The sequence below is a fragment of the Pteropus alecto genome, unplaced genomic scaffold, assembly GCF_000325575.1.
Source record: "Pteropus alecto unplaced genomic scaffold, ASM32557v1 scaffold72, whole genome shotgun sequence".
Taxonomy (NCBI): Eukaryota; Metazoa; Chordata; class Mammalia; order Chiroptera; family Pteropodidae; genus Pteropus; species Pteropus alecto.
Window position 1 is genome coordinate 7,344,383 of NW_006436811.1, and position 18,719 is coordinate 7,363,101.

Genomic DNA, 18,719 nt, shown 5'->3' on the forward strand with positions numbered 1-18,719 from the left:
AAAATTCCATGAAAACAAAAATAAACAATTTTAGTACCACTAGTTAGGGATGTGCATTTCATAATCAGGAGGCTTCCTTGCTGCTTATGACCCTTTCAAAAGGCCAAAAAGCAAGCAAAATAACCTATAAATTATAACAGTAATTTTACTGGATCATCAGATTGACTTGGTGTAAAAAATTTGCTGAGAAAATATAACTAGCTAAAACAAGAAAAAATGTTCTTACCCTTAACAATTCCAAATGCTTGATATCAGTGTTCCTGTTCTGAAATGCACATATTTGGTGATTGTTTGTTCTGGTTGATACAGAAAATGTGCTGCTGTAACAAAACCATAAAAGGCTGTGTGAGATGGAATCTTGAGTATCTAAAGGTACTTAAAATAAATGTTTCCACCCTCAAGTTTACCAATTTTCAAAACAGATGTCTTCTATCAAAGTAGCAATTTTTTTTTTCTTCTTTAACTTGGCAGGAACATTTGTATTTACTATACTCTTGATTCCCTGATAGGGAAAGGTTTTGTTTTTTTTTCCCATTTTTCTTGGTTTCGTGTTGTTCTCTAAGAGACAGAGATACTATGGAGCAATGGTTAAGGATGTGGGCTCTATAGGCAGGCAGTACTGAGTTTTACTCTCAGATCACATAAAAATAATGGCTAATGTGGAAAATTTACTAGGTGCCTAGCTTTGGGATAATTTTCTTTAAATTAATTATTCAATTTTCACGACAAGATATTATTGTACATGCTTTTTAGACAAAGAAACTGATGTTTAAAGCATTAAATAAATTTATATTCAGCTGGTTAGTGGAAAAATAGCATTTGAATCCAGGTCTATTTCATTCTACAACTCACTTTTTAACCATTACACTTTTAAATGCCCACTAACCGTGACCTTGGTCGAGTTCTTACACATCTCTGCATTTTGTTGTATTATTGTGAGGATGATATGAATTAACATTTATAAAACACTTAGATGATACTTAGTACAAAGTTAGCTCTCAATAAAATATAACCTAGAAGTAATTATTATTTTTGCTTTTAATAGCAATTGCCTGTTAGACAATTAGAAAAGAAGAAAAAACAACATTTTATATTGATCCACATACTTATATTTCATGTACCCTTCATTCCTTCCTGTAATTTAAAATTTCTATTTGGTATTATTTCTCCCCAGAAAGATTCTTTTAACTTTTCTTGTAGGATAAATATGTAGGATAAATGATCTCGACTTTTGCTTTTCTTTATTTTTCAACTATATTGAGGAATAATTGGTAAATAAAATCGTGAGATATATAAAGTGTATATCGCATGATTTGATATGTATATGTATACATACACGCACACACATTGTGAAAGGATTCTTGCCATCTAGTTAAGTAACACACCCATCACGTCATATTTTCCTTTGAGTGTGTGTGTGAGAACATTTAAGTTCTACTCTCTTAGAAAATTTCAATTATATAATACAGAGTAATCAACTATAGTCACCATGTTTTACATTAACTCCTCAGACCTTATCCATTTTATAGCTGAATGTTTGTACCCTTTTACCAACCTCTCCCTATTTCCGCCACCTATCAGCCCCTGGCAACCACTTCTCTACTCTGTTACTAAAGGTTTGAGGTTTGTTTGTTTGTTTTTTAGATTTGACATCTAAGTTATACCATGCAGTATTTATCTTTCTCTGTCTGGCTTCTATTTTCTCTGTCTTTTACTTAGCATAATGCCCTCAAGGTCCATCTATATGGTCCTGATTGGCAGGATTTCCATTTTTTTCTCATGTCTGAATAATATTCCATTATGTATATACCATATCTTTATCCATTCCTCTGTTGATGGAAACTTAGGTTGCTTCCATGTCTTGGCTATTGTGAATAATACTGCAGTGAACATGGAGTGCATATTTCTCTTCGAGATCCTATTTTTCTTTCCTCTGGATATATATCCAGAAGTGGGATTGCTAGATCAGATAGTAGATCCTTTTTTAATTTTTGAGGAACCTCCATATTGTTTTCTGTAGTGGTCACAGCAATTTACATTCCCATGAAATTTTCATTTTTCCTGGATTTTTGAATTATTTTTATAGAATATAAAATTCTAAGCGTATAGTTTTTTTCTAATTTCAGCAATTTAAATATGTTATTCCATTACTTTCCAGCTTCGTTTCTGATAATAAATCAAATATATTCTTTTTGTTGTTCCTTTATATGAAATGTGTCTCTTTTTCTGGCTGCTCCTAAAACTTTATCTTCGGCTTTCAGCCAATGTGCCTATGTGTGTAATTTATTCTATTTGGGGTTTGGTGAACTTTTTTGATCTCTGTGTTAATGTGTTCCATCAAACTTAGAAAATTTTTACCCAATATATCTTCAGATATATTTTTCTCCCTTATCTCTCTCTTCTTTCCTTCTAGACTCCAAGTACATGTATGTTTGACCACTCGATGTTGTCATGTAATTCATTAAAGTTTAGTTTAATAATTTTCAATCTTTTGCTCTCTATTCTTCACTTTTAATAATTTCTATTGACCTCTCTACTGATTCTTTATTCTGCATTGTCCAATTTGATGTTCACCCCCAACAATATTTTTTTTAACTTTAGATATATATTTTCTAAATTTAATTTTTAATTACAGTTGGCATACAATATTATATTAGTTTCAGGTGTACAACATAGTGATTAGACATTTGTATAACTTATGAAATGATCACCCAAATAAATCTAGTACCCATCTGAAACCACACATATATTACCATATTATCGACTATATTCCCTATGCTATACTTTACTTCCCCATGATTATTTTGTAACTACCAATTTGTGCTTCTTAATCCCTTCCCCCTTTTCACTCACATCCCAACCCCCTTCCCATCTGGCAACCATAAAAATGTTCTCTGTATGAGTTTGTTTCTGTTTTATTTGTTTGTTTATCCTGTTCTCTAGATTTTACATGTATGATTCCACAATTATACGGCACTTGTCTTTCTCTGTCTGACTTACTCTACTTAGCACAATACTCTCTATGTTCATCCAATATGCTCCAGGTTGTAGCAAGACTTCATTATTTTTTATGGCTGAGTGATATTCATTGTATATATATACCAACTCTTCTTTATCCATTCATCTATTGTTGAACACCAGGTTGTCTCCATATCTTGGCTATTGTAAATAATGCTGCGGTGAACATATGGATTCACAAATCCCTTCAAAGTAGTGTTTTGGGTTTGTTCAGATAAATACCCAGAAGTGGGATTACTGGGTCCTTCTTTGTTGCTTGTTATAGCCTTTGTTTTAAAGTCTATTTTGTCTGATACAAGCATTGCTACCTTAACTTTTTTGTTTGTTTCTATTTTCATAAAATATCTTTTTACTTTCAGGCTGTATGTCTCCTCTCCCTCCCCTTCTCCCTCTTTCTCCTCCTCCTCTTCCTCCTCTTCCTCCTCTCCCTCCAATGTTTCTTGTAATACTGGCTTGGTGTTGATAAACTCCCCTAGCCTCTTCTTGTCTGGGAAGCTCTTTATTAGTACTTCAATTCTAAATGATAGCTTTGCTGGGTAATCTTGGTTGTAGGTCCTGGGTTTTCATCACTTTGAATATTTCATGCTAATCCCTTCTGCTTCAAATTTTCTGTTGAGAAATCAGCTGACAACCTTATTGGAGCTCCCTTATAGGTTACCTAACTGCTTTTCTTTTGCTGCTTCTAAGATTCTCTTTGTCTTTAACTTTTGACATTTTAATTATGATGTTTCTTGGTGTGGGCCTCTTTGGGTTTATCTTGTTTGGAACTCTCTACTTCCTGGGCTTGTATGTCTACTTGGTTTGCCAAGTTAGGGAAGTTTTCCCTTATTTTCTTCAAGTAGTTCCTTACTTTCTCTGTTTGTACTGATCTTTTTCATAACTATGGGTCACATTTTCCCATGTTTAATATTTTTAAATAATTAATAATTTAATTTTTAATGCACATTTAGTAGTTTTAAAATATTCATATTGGGCATTGTGAATGAATAGACATTGTAGAGATTCTGCACTCTGCAGTTACCTATGAAGAATATTGTTTTTTGTTTTTTGTTTTTGTTTTTAGCAGACAGTTAAATTACTCATGGATCACTTTGATCCTATCAATATTTGGCTTTAGTTTCGAGCTTTGTTAGTAGTGTGGGTCTACTTCGGCTTTAATCTTAGTTCTGGGATGTGATTCTTCTTCTTAAGCTGTGGCCCTTCTGGGGTTTTAATAAGAAGGTCAAGATGTTCTCTAAGCCTTCTTAGCTTAGTAGGAGTTGAATATCATATTTGGTTGCGTCAGAAGTAGGCAGATGTTGAAGTCTCTGCTCAGCTCTTTCAGCCTTCCTGCACTTGATTGCCACTGGAAACGTTGTATTTTTGCTTCTCATTTGTGTAGTTCAGGCAAATCCGAAGGTAGTTTGTGTGTACATTTGAGCATTTACTCCCACTGGTGACTGCTTCCTTGGCAGAATTTCTTCCTTCAATTTCTAGCTGCTCCGTGAGCCCTGAACTCTGACTTCTTACTAGAGCACAGAACTTCTTTCTGATTGAGTTCTAGATCCCATATGCTACATGGACTGGAGATTGCCCTGAAGAGAAAAGAGAGAAAACTTTGTATCTCACCCAGTTCGTTTCCCCTATATCAAAGATCATATTGCCTCCATTTTCTGCCTGCTTTTGGTTGCTCTTCGGTACCCCAAGCAGTTGTGTTTTATATTTCCTCCAGAGTTTATAATTGCCAATGGCAGGAGGATTATTCTGGTATATGTTACTCTCCTATTACCAAAAGCCAAAAGCATACGTTTTCAATAAATTGTTATAAATATTAATCATCTTTTTATCAATGGAGTGCTTGCTATTAATGTCACTTTTTTTTTTTTTTTGGCACAGGACCACATCTGGCCATATGAAGTGCTTTCTAATTATAAGCCATAATTATTAGAGGAATGACTTCGAGCTTATCAGGACAACTAAAGAGCAGGAGACAACCACAAAAAAGAAAATCACTGCACAAGCAGAGCCCTACAGCAGTATGAACTCACAATAACCTGCTGTCACTTGCACAGCATCCACTGCAGCTGTTGGTGAAGTCCTTCCTATAGCCAGATGTTGCTTCTGAAAAAGTCACTGTAAAGTTCATAAACTTGAGCAAAGACTTTTAGTTTGGACCTGATGTGATGAATACTAATCATATAGCAGAAAGAAAAATGAAAGAAAAAAATGTAAGACTGATGACATTTGGAAATAATAATATTCTACAGTGAAATGAACAAAACTCATTGGCTGCAGACCATGTTCATACACTCCTATGGCAGAAGGATGAAGAAAATTTTGTATAATGTGCTCATGTAAATGTGTGACACATCACCTATTCATGGCATTCTAGCTAGTGTTTTAGATCACACTGCTGCTATGAAAATAAATACTGACTCACAAAACCACAGCTGCAAAAAAAAAAAAAAAAAAAAATCAACAAATATTTATCAAATGCCTACCATGAAAAAAACCTGTGCAGAGTACCCAAAACACTGATTTTGTTTTAAAATTATAAATGTGGTCAAAACATGGTGAAAAATGACTGGACAGATAAAAGTTTGGGGGAGCACTACAACTTGAACTAGAACTTGAAAAGCAAGAGTAGCAACTCATAGGAAACAGGGTGAGCATCCAGATATGAGGATAAACAACCAAAATCTGAGAACTAAAATGGCTTGAGACAAGAGAGAAGGTCAGTTTAATTGGGGTAGTGCATCCACGAAAGGACATGAGATTGAATCTATACGGTGGGGTCAGATAAGGGAAGAGTATCAAATATTAGGGGGAGGAGTTTAACCTGCCAACAGGACACTTTCCAAGTATAGAAAATAGTAAATGGAGAATATTACACTTAAAGAAAAGATCTTTAATGGGGAAGGTGTATTTATTATTATGATAATATTGCACATCCAATTTTACTTGGTATTATTTCTGAAGTTTTTCTTAATAAAGAAAATAGTACACTTAAGCAGCAGAGAAAAAAAGAGACAGATTATACACTTAATAGGAACTTAATTACTATGGCAATAATGGAGATAATTATTATGATGAAAAATGAAGGGAAGGGCCTTTTGCACAGCATAGCTTCTCCTTGTATTTACTCTTTTTTATTAGGATATTTTCACTCTGGTGTAGTCAGATGTTTTCAAAAGTCATTTTATGCAGCACACACTGAAGCTGACAAAGAGACATCTATTTTGTGTGCTGAATTCCTTTTAGGAATTCATTTATTCACTCAACCATTTATTATTTAACCAATATTAATTGAGCATCTACAACGTGCCAGGCATTATTTTAGGCACTGGGAAAACTAAATGATGAATTTCTTCTTAAAAGTAGGAGGAACCTACTTTTTAGGGCTTCCTCCTACTCTGCTCCCTCTGCCTCCTGGGGGCCACAGGCTTGGTGCACATTCTTATTCCTTCAGATCGAAACATAATTCAGCCTGTTTCAGTTGGAAACCTCAGTCTTCCTGTCTTCTCTCCTCTTATCTTTCCTTCTTGGCATTGAATAATCTTAGAGAACACCCAGAGTGAGACCTAGGTTTTCAGTAATGCCTTTAACATCCCTGCCTGCATGAAGAATATTTCCAAGTTGGTCTTAGATTCCCAAGCCCCAAACCTTGTTAGGGGTTGGGAAAAATAAGTTGAATATTAACTTACTTTACTTTGAACAAACCAGCAATGATGCTAATTAACAGATTCTATTTTAAGATATAGTAAGGGTTTTTTTATAGCATACATAGTATAATGGCCCACATAATTATCCCTCCGTTTAACTTCGTTTCTCCACTTTCATGTTATTGCTTTTGTTGAAATAAAGCAAGAAACATAACTCCATCACGAAATTTTATTTGTTTTTTCATAGAAGGAGCAAATAATGTTAAATGAACCCTAATGTTCTCTGTCATGAGAAGAATTAAAATTATTTCTTGAGACTGAATTATTTTTTACATGATACTGTACAACATGAAATCAAGATAAATCCAAAAGTACTTTTTATTTTGACCTCTTTGTATTCTGATGTATTCGTGACCTACATGTATGGAGTCAAGAAAAGCTATGAGCCAGTAGAATCCAGTGTGAAAAGAAGAGCAGGTGACTCATGGTTTGAACCCTGTTCATTGCTGGCTTGATTTTTAGAAATAAATTTTATCTTGGGCTGGCTGTACTGATATACACAATTCTAAACATTTCAATATCTTGTCTGTAGCCTTCCAGGCATATTGAGAAAATGAATTTGTGTCCATTGGCAGGACATAACATTTAGCTTATTCGATGGATTTTCTATTACTAGTAGCAAAGAAGTTCTTATGGCAAAAAGAAACCTGCATGTAACTATATCAATTTAGTCCAAATATCTTAACAAGGTCCATAAAAACATTCTAAGCAATAGTAGATATGCCAAGAAAAAGATTTATGAAAATGAGAAATTATCTTTCATTCTCATTTTTTAAAAAGGGATGGATAGTTTCTGTTATAAATCAAGAAAAAATTCCAGAACAAAGTGTCTATGAGGGGAACACTTAACAACTTCTAATCTTAGATATCACAAGGACTTTTAAATTTCTTTGCATGGTAGGTCTTATTTTCCCCTTTATATTGAGGACCTATAAAAAATTCGACTGTATAGTTAACAATATAGTATTGGCCACTTTGAAATCTATTAAGATGATAGATCTCATGTTAAGTGTTCTTACCAAAAACAACAGAAAAGAACACAGGAAATTTTTGGAGATGATGAATATATTTAGTACCTAGGTTGTGGTGATGGTATCAGGTATATGCATAAGTCCAAATTCATCGAGATGTTTAAATTAAATAGTGCTATTTTTTGTATATCAATTATACTTAATAATGCTAAAAAATGCAACTGTGTTTAAATCTACTTCTTGATCAAATGGTAAATTTGTTATTCAGTAAAGGCAATGGAAGATGACTTAGGAGTCCTCACTCTGAAAGGCTACCAGAAGCCTCAACCTCCTGTTCTCCAATTCCAGAGCTCAAGTTACCTTAACTCTATCTTACTGGCATGACTAGGTCACAGGACATGTTATCTGCAAATGAGGACTATATTTTCAGGCTTCCTAATAATACTTTAGAGCAGCTTAATTCATAAAATATTTCATAGCTGTCATAAGTGTGAACCTAGTGGAATTAAGAATGAGAATTTAGATATGTAAGTTCAGTAGACACATAGTGAGTTATTTGACTCTCCTTCTCAGAGATTCATCTTTACCTTCATCCACTCAGTCACAGGAACAGGTTTCTGACAGCCATATTTACACATTGTGAGAAAGTGGTCCAGGGGTAGGCACCTGAAATCAGATGAGCCTAGCAGAGTCCCTTTCTTGACAATTTTGAATAAAGCCCAAGAGATTCTAACCTTAATGGGCTGGTGAAAGAAGCTGTAAACACTTGGGGCATGTTTTTTACCACGCAGAGCAGGAGGAAGAGAAATAGTCTGGAGAGACAGAGGAAGAGAAAAAGAAGCAGAAAGATGGGAAGAAAATGTTGGGGAATTGGGGGCTTGGAGATGTTCCCCCATGACTATCCCGTTGTTGGCATGTCGTGATTACCCATAATGTTGTTGTTGTTTTTTTTTTAAGCCTCTTAGACATCTCAGTGTTCTAGGGGTTTCCCAGCATTCATATAATAAACCCTTTTTTTCTTTAGCTATATCAAGTTGATTTACATGATTTGAATCAAAAAGTCCTAACTAAAACAAGAAGAAAAGTTAATCCTAAAACGAAATTTCAAATTCATTTTAAAGTAGAAATTCATTACCTATGTCCATTTTTCCTATTCATATCATGCACATTCCTTTTTTAATTAACTTGGAAATTTCATGTTCTAGATTTACTAAGTACATCTGGCTTTAACATGCCCTTCCTTCTGCTTGTAATGCCTCCCCTTTTCTACCTAACCATTAAAATCTGGGTATTCCAAGAAGCCATCACAACATTACCAATCCATTCTGGTTTCTTCTTCATTCTGCTTCTAGCATCTTTCCATAGTCCTGAGACCACACTATATTATTTTGCATATGTTTAAATGTTACCTTAAAATTATACTTAAATTGTTTTGTCTGCTAATATTTTTTTTTTTCTCCAAAGAGACAATAAATTACTTGGCGCAAGAGTAATTTTTACTCCCTATTTTACCATTTTCCTTTAAATAGCTGCAGCACTATGTATTGCACGCCGTGAGTACCCATAAGTATGTGTGAACTGTCTCTAGCCCACCCCTAAATGAATCATCGAAATCTCAATTTTATAATACTAGAAGCAAATATTTGAAAACTATTGACTTAAAGAAAATAAGATAGTGATGACATTTGGAAAAGCCAAAACTTTAACTATCTAAAGTTTACCTATGATGCCTTACTTTACTTATAGATTTCCATTTCTAAAAAAGCAGCAGTGTCAGAGTTCTGATGCAAATTCTTTTATGTATAATATATTTGGATGACTAACCACAGAGGTCCCTCCTTCTAAATGAAGCAATGCAGAGTACAGCTCTCCTAAGAGTCCAGTGCCTTGGATTAGATTTCGCAAGTCCAACTCATCAATAGATGCAGTAAAAGATAAACTCTGTAGAAAGAGCGCACACACTTACAGAGAAAACACGAAAGCTATGGAGAGAATGAGACATTATAACCTTTGAAAAATCATTTGAAAAAAGCATAAGGAGAAAAATTTTACATCCTAATTTATAATCTACAGTGGGTCATAAAAATAAGTATCATCCTTTACTGACGAGACTAATTTTTAATTGTAAATTTATCCTAAGGCATTTTTAAAATTCATCGGCAATTAGGGAATAATGCAAATGATCTACAAGAATTCTTAATGTTTTCAGAGGATCAGGAGCAAGCTATTGTATAAGGCTGAAATACGTAGAAATTTTCTCCGATGAGTCTCAAATTTTATATTGTCACATGCCCTGAAGCTACTGGGATGAGAACATTTTTGCAAATCTAAAATAAATAACTGGAGTAGGTCTGTAACTCAGAAAAACACAGCGTGTTTACATGAATACCTCTTCTACTTGATTCCTTTGACCTGAGAACTTGAGTGAAACTCTGAAAAAGCTGCCAAGTTCCAAAGCTGGGAACAGACCCAGCCCAGCACAGTTTTTATTCTCTTCCTCTAACTACCTGGAAACACTATCTCAAGCAGATAGGGGTTAAAAATTTTACTGTTCCACTTACTCCGATCATTATCTGTGATACTTTTGAGACCGCATATATACTAAGAATGACAAGTTATTCTGTCTTAATCATCTGTGAGGTGTGAACAGATATAACTCCACAAGTTTTCTTGCTTTATCTTCCTATTTCTCTATCTCTGCTTTCTCAAATCCAGTACTCCTTGGATTTTTAATCCTGTTTGCCTTTGCCTCAATGTATTTTGCTCTGTGAAATCTGCTTCTGTTTAAACTTGCATATCACCAGTTTTCCCCCAGCTACGGCCCTGACAGGATGACATCTCTGGTCATCTCTCAGGTGTATGGACCCTCGGAACACATGTCGGCTTAGAAAAGGCCAGTAGGAAGCAGGCACGGGCATTATCAAGAAAGGGCAGATGGAAGACCAGTAGAGGAGCTGTGCTGGCAGGGGCTTCTTCTCCTGAGACACAATGGCCATTCCTACTCCTTTTCTGTTGCTGCCTGAAGACCCTCCAGGCTTTTTCTTCTTTTTCCTGGAGTGGGCTCAAGTACTGGCCACTTTACCCACTGGCAGGTCAATTGCTCCTTCTAGTCTTACCTCAGTGCATTTGATTTCATGATCAGCAAAGTAGACATACATGTTTTCTGGCTTAGAAGGTTGTTGACCATTTTTTAAAACAGCAGCTTATTACTCTTCCCAAATTGCAGTCTTATTGGCTAACAGGACATCCATCAAAAAGTCTGCCTGGTTCTTATTTGACCAACCATAAATTGAGATTTCTGCAGCCCAAATTTCACATGAGGAGCCATGAAGATTTTAGGCGAAGCCATTCCACTGCAGTCTACCAACTCACAGTCAATGTGTGGAAGCATCTCTTGAAGATACCTGCTCCCCTTTAAAAAATAAAGCTCCTGAAACCATTGCAAGTCAATTTTCCTCTCCCTTCCTCTCTGTTTCTCCCTGTTTTAATCTGGCTCATAATGTCAGGAAAAATTAGACATTTCTTATGACGCACTTTTAGCTTAGGGACATAGTAAGATACTGTATAATAATGAACATAGAAACATCAGACCTTAAAATACCCTAAATAAGCAAGATGTAACTTTAGTTTCAGAAACAGCATCTATTTTCCTTTTTTTGATATCTCCTTTGATTTACCCACATGACGGCATCATTTTGGATGAAATATTTTTTTCCTCATTGGTTTTATGGTTCCCATACTGTGTGAATGGTCTGCCATTTTTTGGTGTATGCTAGATTTCAAATTTAAAAAAAAATAAAATTATCTAATTTGCTATTTTAATAAATTTTTGACTTATGCATGTAACAATATTTTCCCCACGTGGGTCATTACACTCTATAATAGGAAGAAATAACTTTCAGATGTAGGGAGCCTTTGGAATGTAAGTTTGAGTCTTTTGGAAATTTAAATAACCCCAACTTTTAGATGAAAACAAAATACGGAGACTTGCAAATGTTTATAACCCATAATAGAAATGTGTCCTTTAATCGAAAGAATTTTTCAGCATTTAAAAAATGCTGGTGAGAATGAAAAATATTATAGCAACTTTGGAAGATAGTTTGGTGGTTTCTTTACAAAACTAAACATACTCTTATCACACTCTCCAGCAGTTATGCTTCTTGTTATTTACCCAAACGGATTGAAAACTTATGTCCACACAAAAACCTGCATATAAATGTTGATAGTAGGTCTATTCATTATTGCCAAAGCTTAGAAGTAACTAAGATGCCCTTCAATAGGGGATCGTATAAATAATCTGTGGTATCTTCATACAATGAAAAATTATTCAACAATAAAAAGAAATGAGATATCAAACCATGAAAAGAAATGGAGGAAATTTAAATACATACTGCTAACTGGAAGAAGCCAACCTGACAAGGCTGGATACTGTCTGATCCAACTATATGACATTCTGGAAAGTCAAGACGATGAGACAGTAAAAGGTTGCCAGGAACTTGGGGAAAGAAGAGGAGTGAAGAAAAGGTGGAGCATGGGAGATTTTTAGGGCCATGAAACTATTGCTGTATATATACTGTAATGGTGGGAACGTGTCAATATACATTGGTTAAAACCTATAGAAGGTACAAAAAGAGTGAATCCTATGTAAACTATGCTCTTTAATTAAGAGTAATATATCTATATTGGCTCATCAATTGTGACAAATATGACACAATAATGCAACATGTTAATAGTAGGAGAAACTAGGGATTAGGCGTAGGGTGGGGAGTAAGATCTCTCTGTACATTCTGCTCGATTTTTCTGTAAACCTAAAACTGCTCTAAAAAATAAATTGTATCATTTTAAACCAAAACAAAATTGAGCTTGTTTCTTCTCGACTATGACAGGGTAAGAAAGCCGTAAGGGCTTTCAAGGACACTATGGGTAACTTCGTGGACCTTTGGTAGAACGGTGAACCTAACAAACAGGAAGTAGTATGTGCATCTCAGATGCCAGACTCTTAGAAAGGTGCTCTCCATGCATTACCTCAGTGGAGCCATTGTAATATGGCTATTATATGAGGTATTAAGGTTTAGAGAGGTTAAGTAATTTGCCTAAGGCCGTGGTGATGGGAAATGGTAGAGCCAAATTTCAAGTCCAGGTCTTCCTAGTTGAAAGAAGAAAGGGGGCAGGTTGCCTTTCCACTCCTGAGGGCGGGGGCGGGGGTGCAACAAAGGGCTAAAGAGGCGCTTCCCACTATTCTCTTAAGAGCCCATCCTAGTTTTAACCAGGTGGACATCAGAAACCAGCACCACAGCCAGGCCTATGACTGCCCTGACCTCATTTCAAGGTTCCCCTGCTCACTGAGTACAGCTGGGATTTGGGGTCTCTCCCTGAGGTAGGTTTGAGCTCCTAAGTCAGAGGGGAAACAGAGGGGAAGAATAGTTATGTGGAAGGCCTATGCAGTAGATGATCTGGCATTAATATATAATACAGAAAACACTTGCAACATCCTTTATGATCCTCTCAGGATATTTTTATTACAGTTACGGGTAACAGCCCTTGAAAGGTAACGCCCGCAGTTCTCAATTTACCCAACCAACTACCATATTCTTTACTTCTGCTCTTACATTAAAAAAAAAAAAGTTTCAGTGCTTACATATTACCTTTGCTAATTTTGAAAGAGAAGGAAAACCTGCAGAATCAAAAGCTCAAATAGCTCACTTTAAAAGCACTTGAGAACAAGAGAAAGTTTTATGTGATTACATTAATAGCAGTGACAAATGCATGTAAAACACTTAACCATGGTCTGTGATGCAAAGAAAACCCATTTAGGTGTCATTCATCTTTTTCACATTAGTACAATGAGTACTCTCGGCTTTATCTTCTTCTCAGACAACACTTGAATTAGAATATTGCATTTTCCAGAAGCCAGCCTCCTAACTTTTCTTTCTAGCTCCCTTTTACAGAAATGGTTAAGACTTGGAAACCCAAAATATAAAACAGAATCTTTTTTTCCCCCTCCAATTCTCTCTCTCTCAAAAAAATTCTTTGGAAACACTTTCTCTTTGAAGGGACATAATTTATTTACCAATCGGTTATCTCTAGTGCTTTTTCTCCAAAGGAAATAAACTATGCAAAATAAACTCCAACTCCTGATAAGGTATTTTCAAATTCAGAATCATGAACAGAAAGGAAATGGGGATAGAAAAGAAATCAGTGGTGAGGTGTGGCGAAACGGGGTGGGGAGAGGCAGGTGAAGAAGGGACGGCAGAATGAGAATGGTTGCTCTGAACATGCTCCCTACGTGTCCTGAACCCAGGTTCCTGCATTCACGAACTTGCAGAGCATTACAACTTCAAGAAACTTTAGCAATTGTCACCTCTACTGCCCTCACACATGCACACACGTAAGTTTTACAGGTGAGAGAAACTCTAAGATGTGGTGAGAAAAAGTTTTTGTTGACAGTCAGGAGAACTGCATTTGACTAACTGTGCCCTTGGCAGGTCACTTAACTGCTCCAACCTTCCATTTCCATACTAGTAAGAGTAGGAGTTGGGCTCGAAGATTCCATTGTCCCTTTCACCTTTGGCTTATCTTGAAATCGGTCCTGGAGAAGTTACTTGTGCAATAATATAGCTAGAGGCAGGGCCGGGCTAGACCTGGGGTCTCCTGAGGAATCATTAAGGTTTTCACAGCTTCCTTTGGGAGGTAGTGGTTTGTGAAGATGTTTATTCCGTGGGCTAATGCAGGCGCCCATCTTTCTGAGCTGTCTGGTGTTTCTCCAAACCTCTTTACAATTTTGTCTTCTGTTTTCCAATTTTCCTTGGTGAATCAAGTCAGTCTGCACAAGATATGCTGGCACAAGCAGCCTGGCTCATTTTTACTGTGAGCGTGAAAAGCCTAGAAAAGAGCAGTCTGTTTACTAATGGGAGCAATGAGGCGGCACCTCACTAGAGCAGAAAAGGGAAATCAGGTAAGTGCTTTGGAGGGCAGGGGCCAAGAATCAGACCCTCTGTCTTGCCTCTCCAACCTCATTTCATCCGCCACAGCTGTACAGAGGGACTCTGGGACTCAGTGGACAGAAGGGTCAATGTTGGCCATCCCTCCTCTCTGCTCTCCAGATACACACTTAAAAGACTCCCAAAGGGATTTCTTACAAACTTGAGTTTCTGATTTAGAAGAAAATGTTTCCAGATATTAAAAAAAAAAAAAAAAAATCACAACAAGCTCCAACATCATACAAAAGAAAGGAAATACTTAGGTTTGAAATGTTGAAGGTATATTAAATAAGAGATAGAATTTTGGTTATGCCAGATATGAATGCCAGTACTATAGGAAAGAACCTCATAAAACATATCAAGCCCAGGCAAAAATAAAACAAGCAAAAATAGAATATCATTTGAACTATAGCAGGCCCATAAATTCAGCTCCAAAATTACAAGCCAACACACATACTATATTGTACAACTGAGCCTGAAAAAGGGGAAATTAGCAATAAACCAAAAAGCTTTTAAAAGTAACATAGTGAAGTAGAAAAAACTTCATAAAGCTGCAAAAGTCAGAATAAGTACTATCTGGGAAGAAACAGCAACAAATCTGTGATTTTCCTTTTTAAAGATTCTGGATTGCAGAGTGCATATGAGACGGTGGATGAGTCAGTCTGGGTGGGTAGGTTTAGTGTGTTTGACAAATAAGTTTTGCTTCTCACCAGGACATTTGGATACTGCATAAATAGAAACCTTCTTTTCATCTTGCAAAGCATAAGGAAGTGCTTTCTCAGAGTGAATATTTTCCTCAAATCACTTGGAAAAGAGAAAGAACATTTATTTCCATGTTTCTCATATCTAGCAAACTCTACTGACCTCAGGTTGAACTTGAAAATATTGTTCTAGTACAACCTCTCTATAAATTCCAAGCTTGCCTTTCTTTACCATCTGTCAAAGGTCTTAGAAACATCTCTTGCAGTACCTCACACATTAAAGTACGCTTTTTGTTTTGTGGGGGGGTGGGTTATAATACTCTCTGATGTAAATGCCAGTGTGTGACATTGGGCATGGGCAATGACAGGATGTCGCCAGCGTCCCGACAAACCTCTGGCTGTGCTGGCTGATGGGGCTACGGTACTGAATGCTGGGTAAGACAAACTGTCGGGTGCTTTGGCAACTACTTGTAAATCAAGATATCCTTTTTACTTGGTTGAGCCTATAGCTCATACCTTCTGGGGCCTGGAGAGAACAGAGAGCCCTTCCGGTACTTCTGTGAGAAGCAGGCCTCAGTGTGGCATTCACCGTGCCAGGCTGTCGTGTTTCTGAAATGCTGAGCTACTCTCGCATCCATTTCCACCCAGATGCAGCTCCCGGGCTGCCCCGTCGCTAACCTCCTGTTGCCAAGGCCCAAAGTTTGCAGTGCCAGAGGTAGGTTCTGTTTTCGGAAGGTGATACTCTGCTCTCCAGTTGCTACCTGCTTCTTACCTGAAGTATTCAGCGCCCTGCAAAATCTAAAATTCAAATTTGCCATTCACATCTTGTGTTATTAGACTTGTTTATTTCAAAAGGGGAGGGAGGGACGATAAATATACATATATATGCCCTAAAGAGTGAAAGGAATTGTCTGAAGGAAACAGATCAAGTAAATTGTTTTTCAATTTACTTGTTCCTCCACTGCTATTTTTTTTTTAGTTTCTCTTATTTAGTCTCTGACCCACTGTTGGATCTAGAATACAGATCATTATCCTTAGAAGGAAACTGAATAATTAAAGGTCATTCAATATACCGTCATTCTTTTATATAACCTCCAAGGGAAAGGCACTTAGGACTAACAATGCTGTACGATTCAATTCTGTAAAAGTAGAATTATCATTGTAATCCTAGAATGCCATGCTTTTTACTCAGCATAGGCCCTGATGTTCATTCTTAAATAGTTACCTTTATGTTTATTTGCCAGGGTATGTAATAGGGTAAACACTCAAAACACTTTTTATTTCTTCAAAGAGCTGATGTTTAAAGATCTCAAATATCTGTACTTATCTTAATTGCCATATATACACACACACACATATATGTATAGACGCACACATTTAATTGGCAAATATACTTATTTAATTGCCGAACATATACATTCATGTATGTGTATGTGTATGTAGATTTTTGACTTCCATATATATTTATTCCTCTACGATATATTCTGTTTTCAAAAAACTCAGATTTTCTCTTTGTTTTAGATCAAATCTTAAACATAAGATACAACAGTATTTAATTCTCATTCATCTACTAACTATAGAAATTCCATGAGTGTTGTATCGAACATAGGAATTCTATGAATTTCGTGTGGCGGTCCTTGCTTGCCTGCCTGTAGAAATACTGGGAAAAGGTTGGCACGTACACATGCATATTTCTCTTACTGGGAAATGTCTGCTTGGAAGGACTGGCAGGATTTCTCCACTTTTGGGCGAGGAGCATGGGCTGAATTGGGGGTAAGCTGAGAGTTAGGCTGCCCTAACACATCTGGACACTCTGGGTTGGACCATGTACAGCAGAAAAGTCTGATTTTACATTAGCTGTTGCTTCTTGTCTAGAGGGCTTCCTAACATTTTTAATATGATGTTACTCATAAAAAATAAAAATATCTGTATTGCAAACTGGGGTAAACACAAGAGTTATTTGGAACATAGCTGAGGATCCTCTATGCTACAAGTGAATTACTCAAGGGCTTGGACCCCTCTGACCCTGGCTGCCCAAGGACAGAGAGCATCCTTCCTTACCTTGCAGCATACCAGCTGTAATCCAGACCCTAGTTCAGCAGCCCTGGCTAGGCAGGTTGCAAAACAGGGAAGGTTTGTCTTTTCTCCCTATCTCCATCAATTTTATGTTAAATACTGTTAAATATTTAATAAAACTCTAAAAGACACAGTAACCAGGCTTTTTAATGTCCTACATGTAATGATGAGAGCTCTTCAGGTATGAAACACAAATCTGGCAGCTTTATATCTGGAATTACACTTGTTTATCTTAAAAATGTATCAAAGAAAAAATGGATTATTTTTTCATCTTTACTTCCACTTCTTTATGTTCTTTCTTGCATATCTTACCCAGGCCTGCCACCATTCAGAAATCACCCCTTTACTGGCCCCAGTTAAAATTACCATTCTCCGGTAATTAAAGTAACAGGTGAAGATGAGAGTAAAGTTTAACTCCATGCATTTAAAAGTTTGTGACCATAAATCAATCTTTAATTATTGGAACACACACTGAAGCAAGAGGCATTCTTAATTTCCTCCCAAACTCTCTGGGACTCTCTCCTCCTATTAATCTTATTTTTAAAGGAGTAGAATATAGGAAAGCAGTTCTTCTGCGCCAAAGAACCTCCCCTTCCACACTGGAATCTCTTCCTTTCTTCCCAGGTTCAAGAAGAGTCACCAATTTGAGAGAGTGTATATTGGCACAGGTAGCTGAATTCTCTTATCTTGAGTCAAAATTGGATGAAAAGTGCTTCTTTTATCCTTTATCAAATTGTCTTGAGAAGTTTACTTTTGGGCTAAAAACATCAAAATATCTGAAAGTTCAGCTCCATGCTCAAAAATGGAGAGAGTGATCATAATACTACAAAGACAAAGCAGTGTGCCTCCTGCTTACAGGTGACACCTGACCGCTCACTGGCAGCATGGCGGTATGGTGAGGGTAGCTATCAGGCCAAGAGAAAGAACAGGGCTTGGAATCTCAAAGACTGGAGTTTAAATCCTGATTTGGCTGCTTCCCAGAAGGGTGATTTTGTGTTGATTACTAAAGATCTCTGAATTGTCTGTTTCCTCATCTGTAAAGTAGGCTATTAACCTTAGCCGAGATATGAAAAACAACCTAAGTGTCCCTCTATGGGTGAATGAATAAAGAAATTGTGATATATATATTCCTTTCTATATATATATATATATCTACATACTGGCTTATTTCACTGAGCACAATGCCTTTGAAGTCCATCCATGTTGTCACAAATGGCAAGATTTCATTCTCTTTATGCCTGCAAATATTCCTTTCTATATATATATATGTAT

General features: G+C 36.4%; 1 pseudogene; it reads right to left on the reverse strand.

The window, feature by feature from the left end:
- LOC102889409 overlaps positions 1-18,719 on the reverse strand; it is a 56,085-nt pseudogene that overhangs the window by 28,143 nt on the left and 9,223 nt on the right.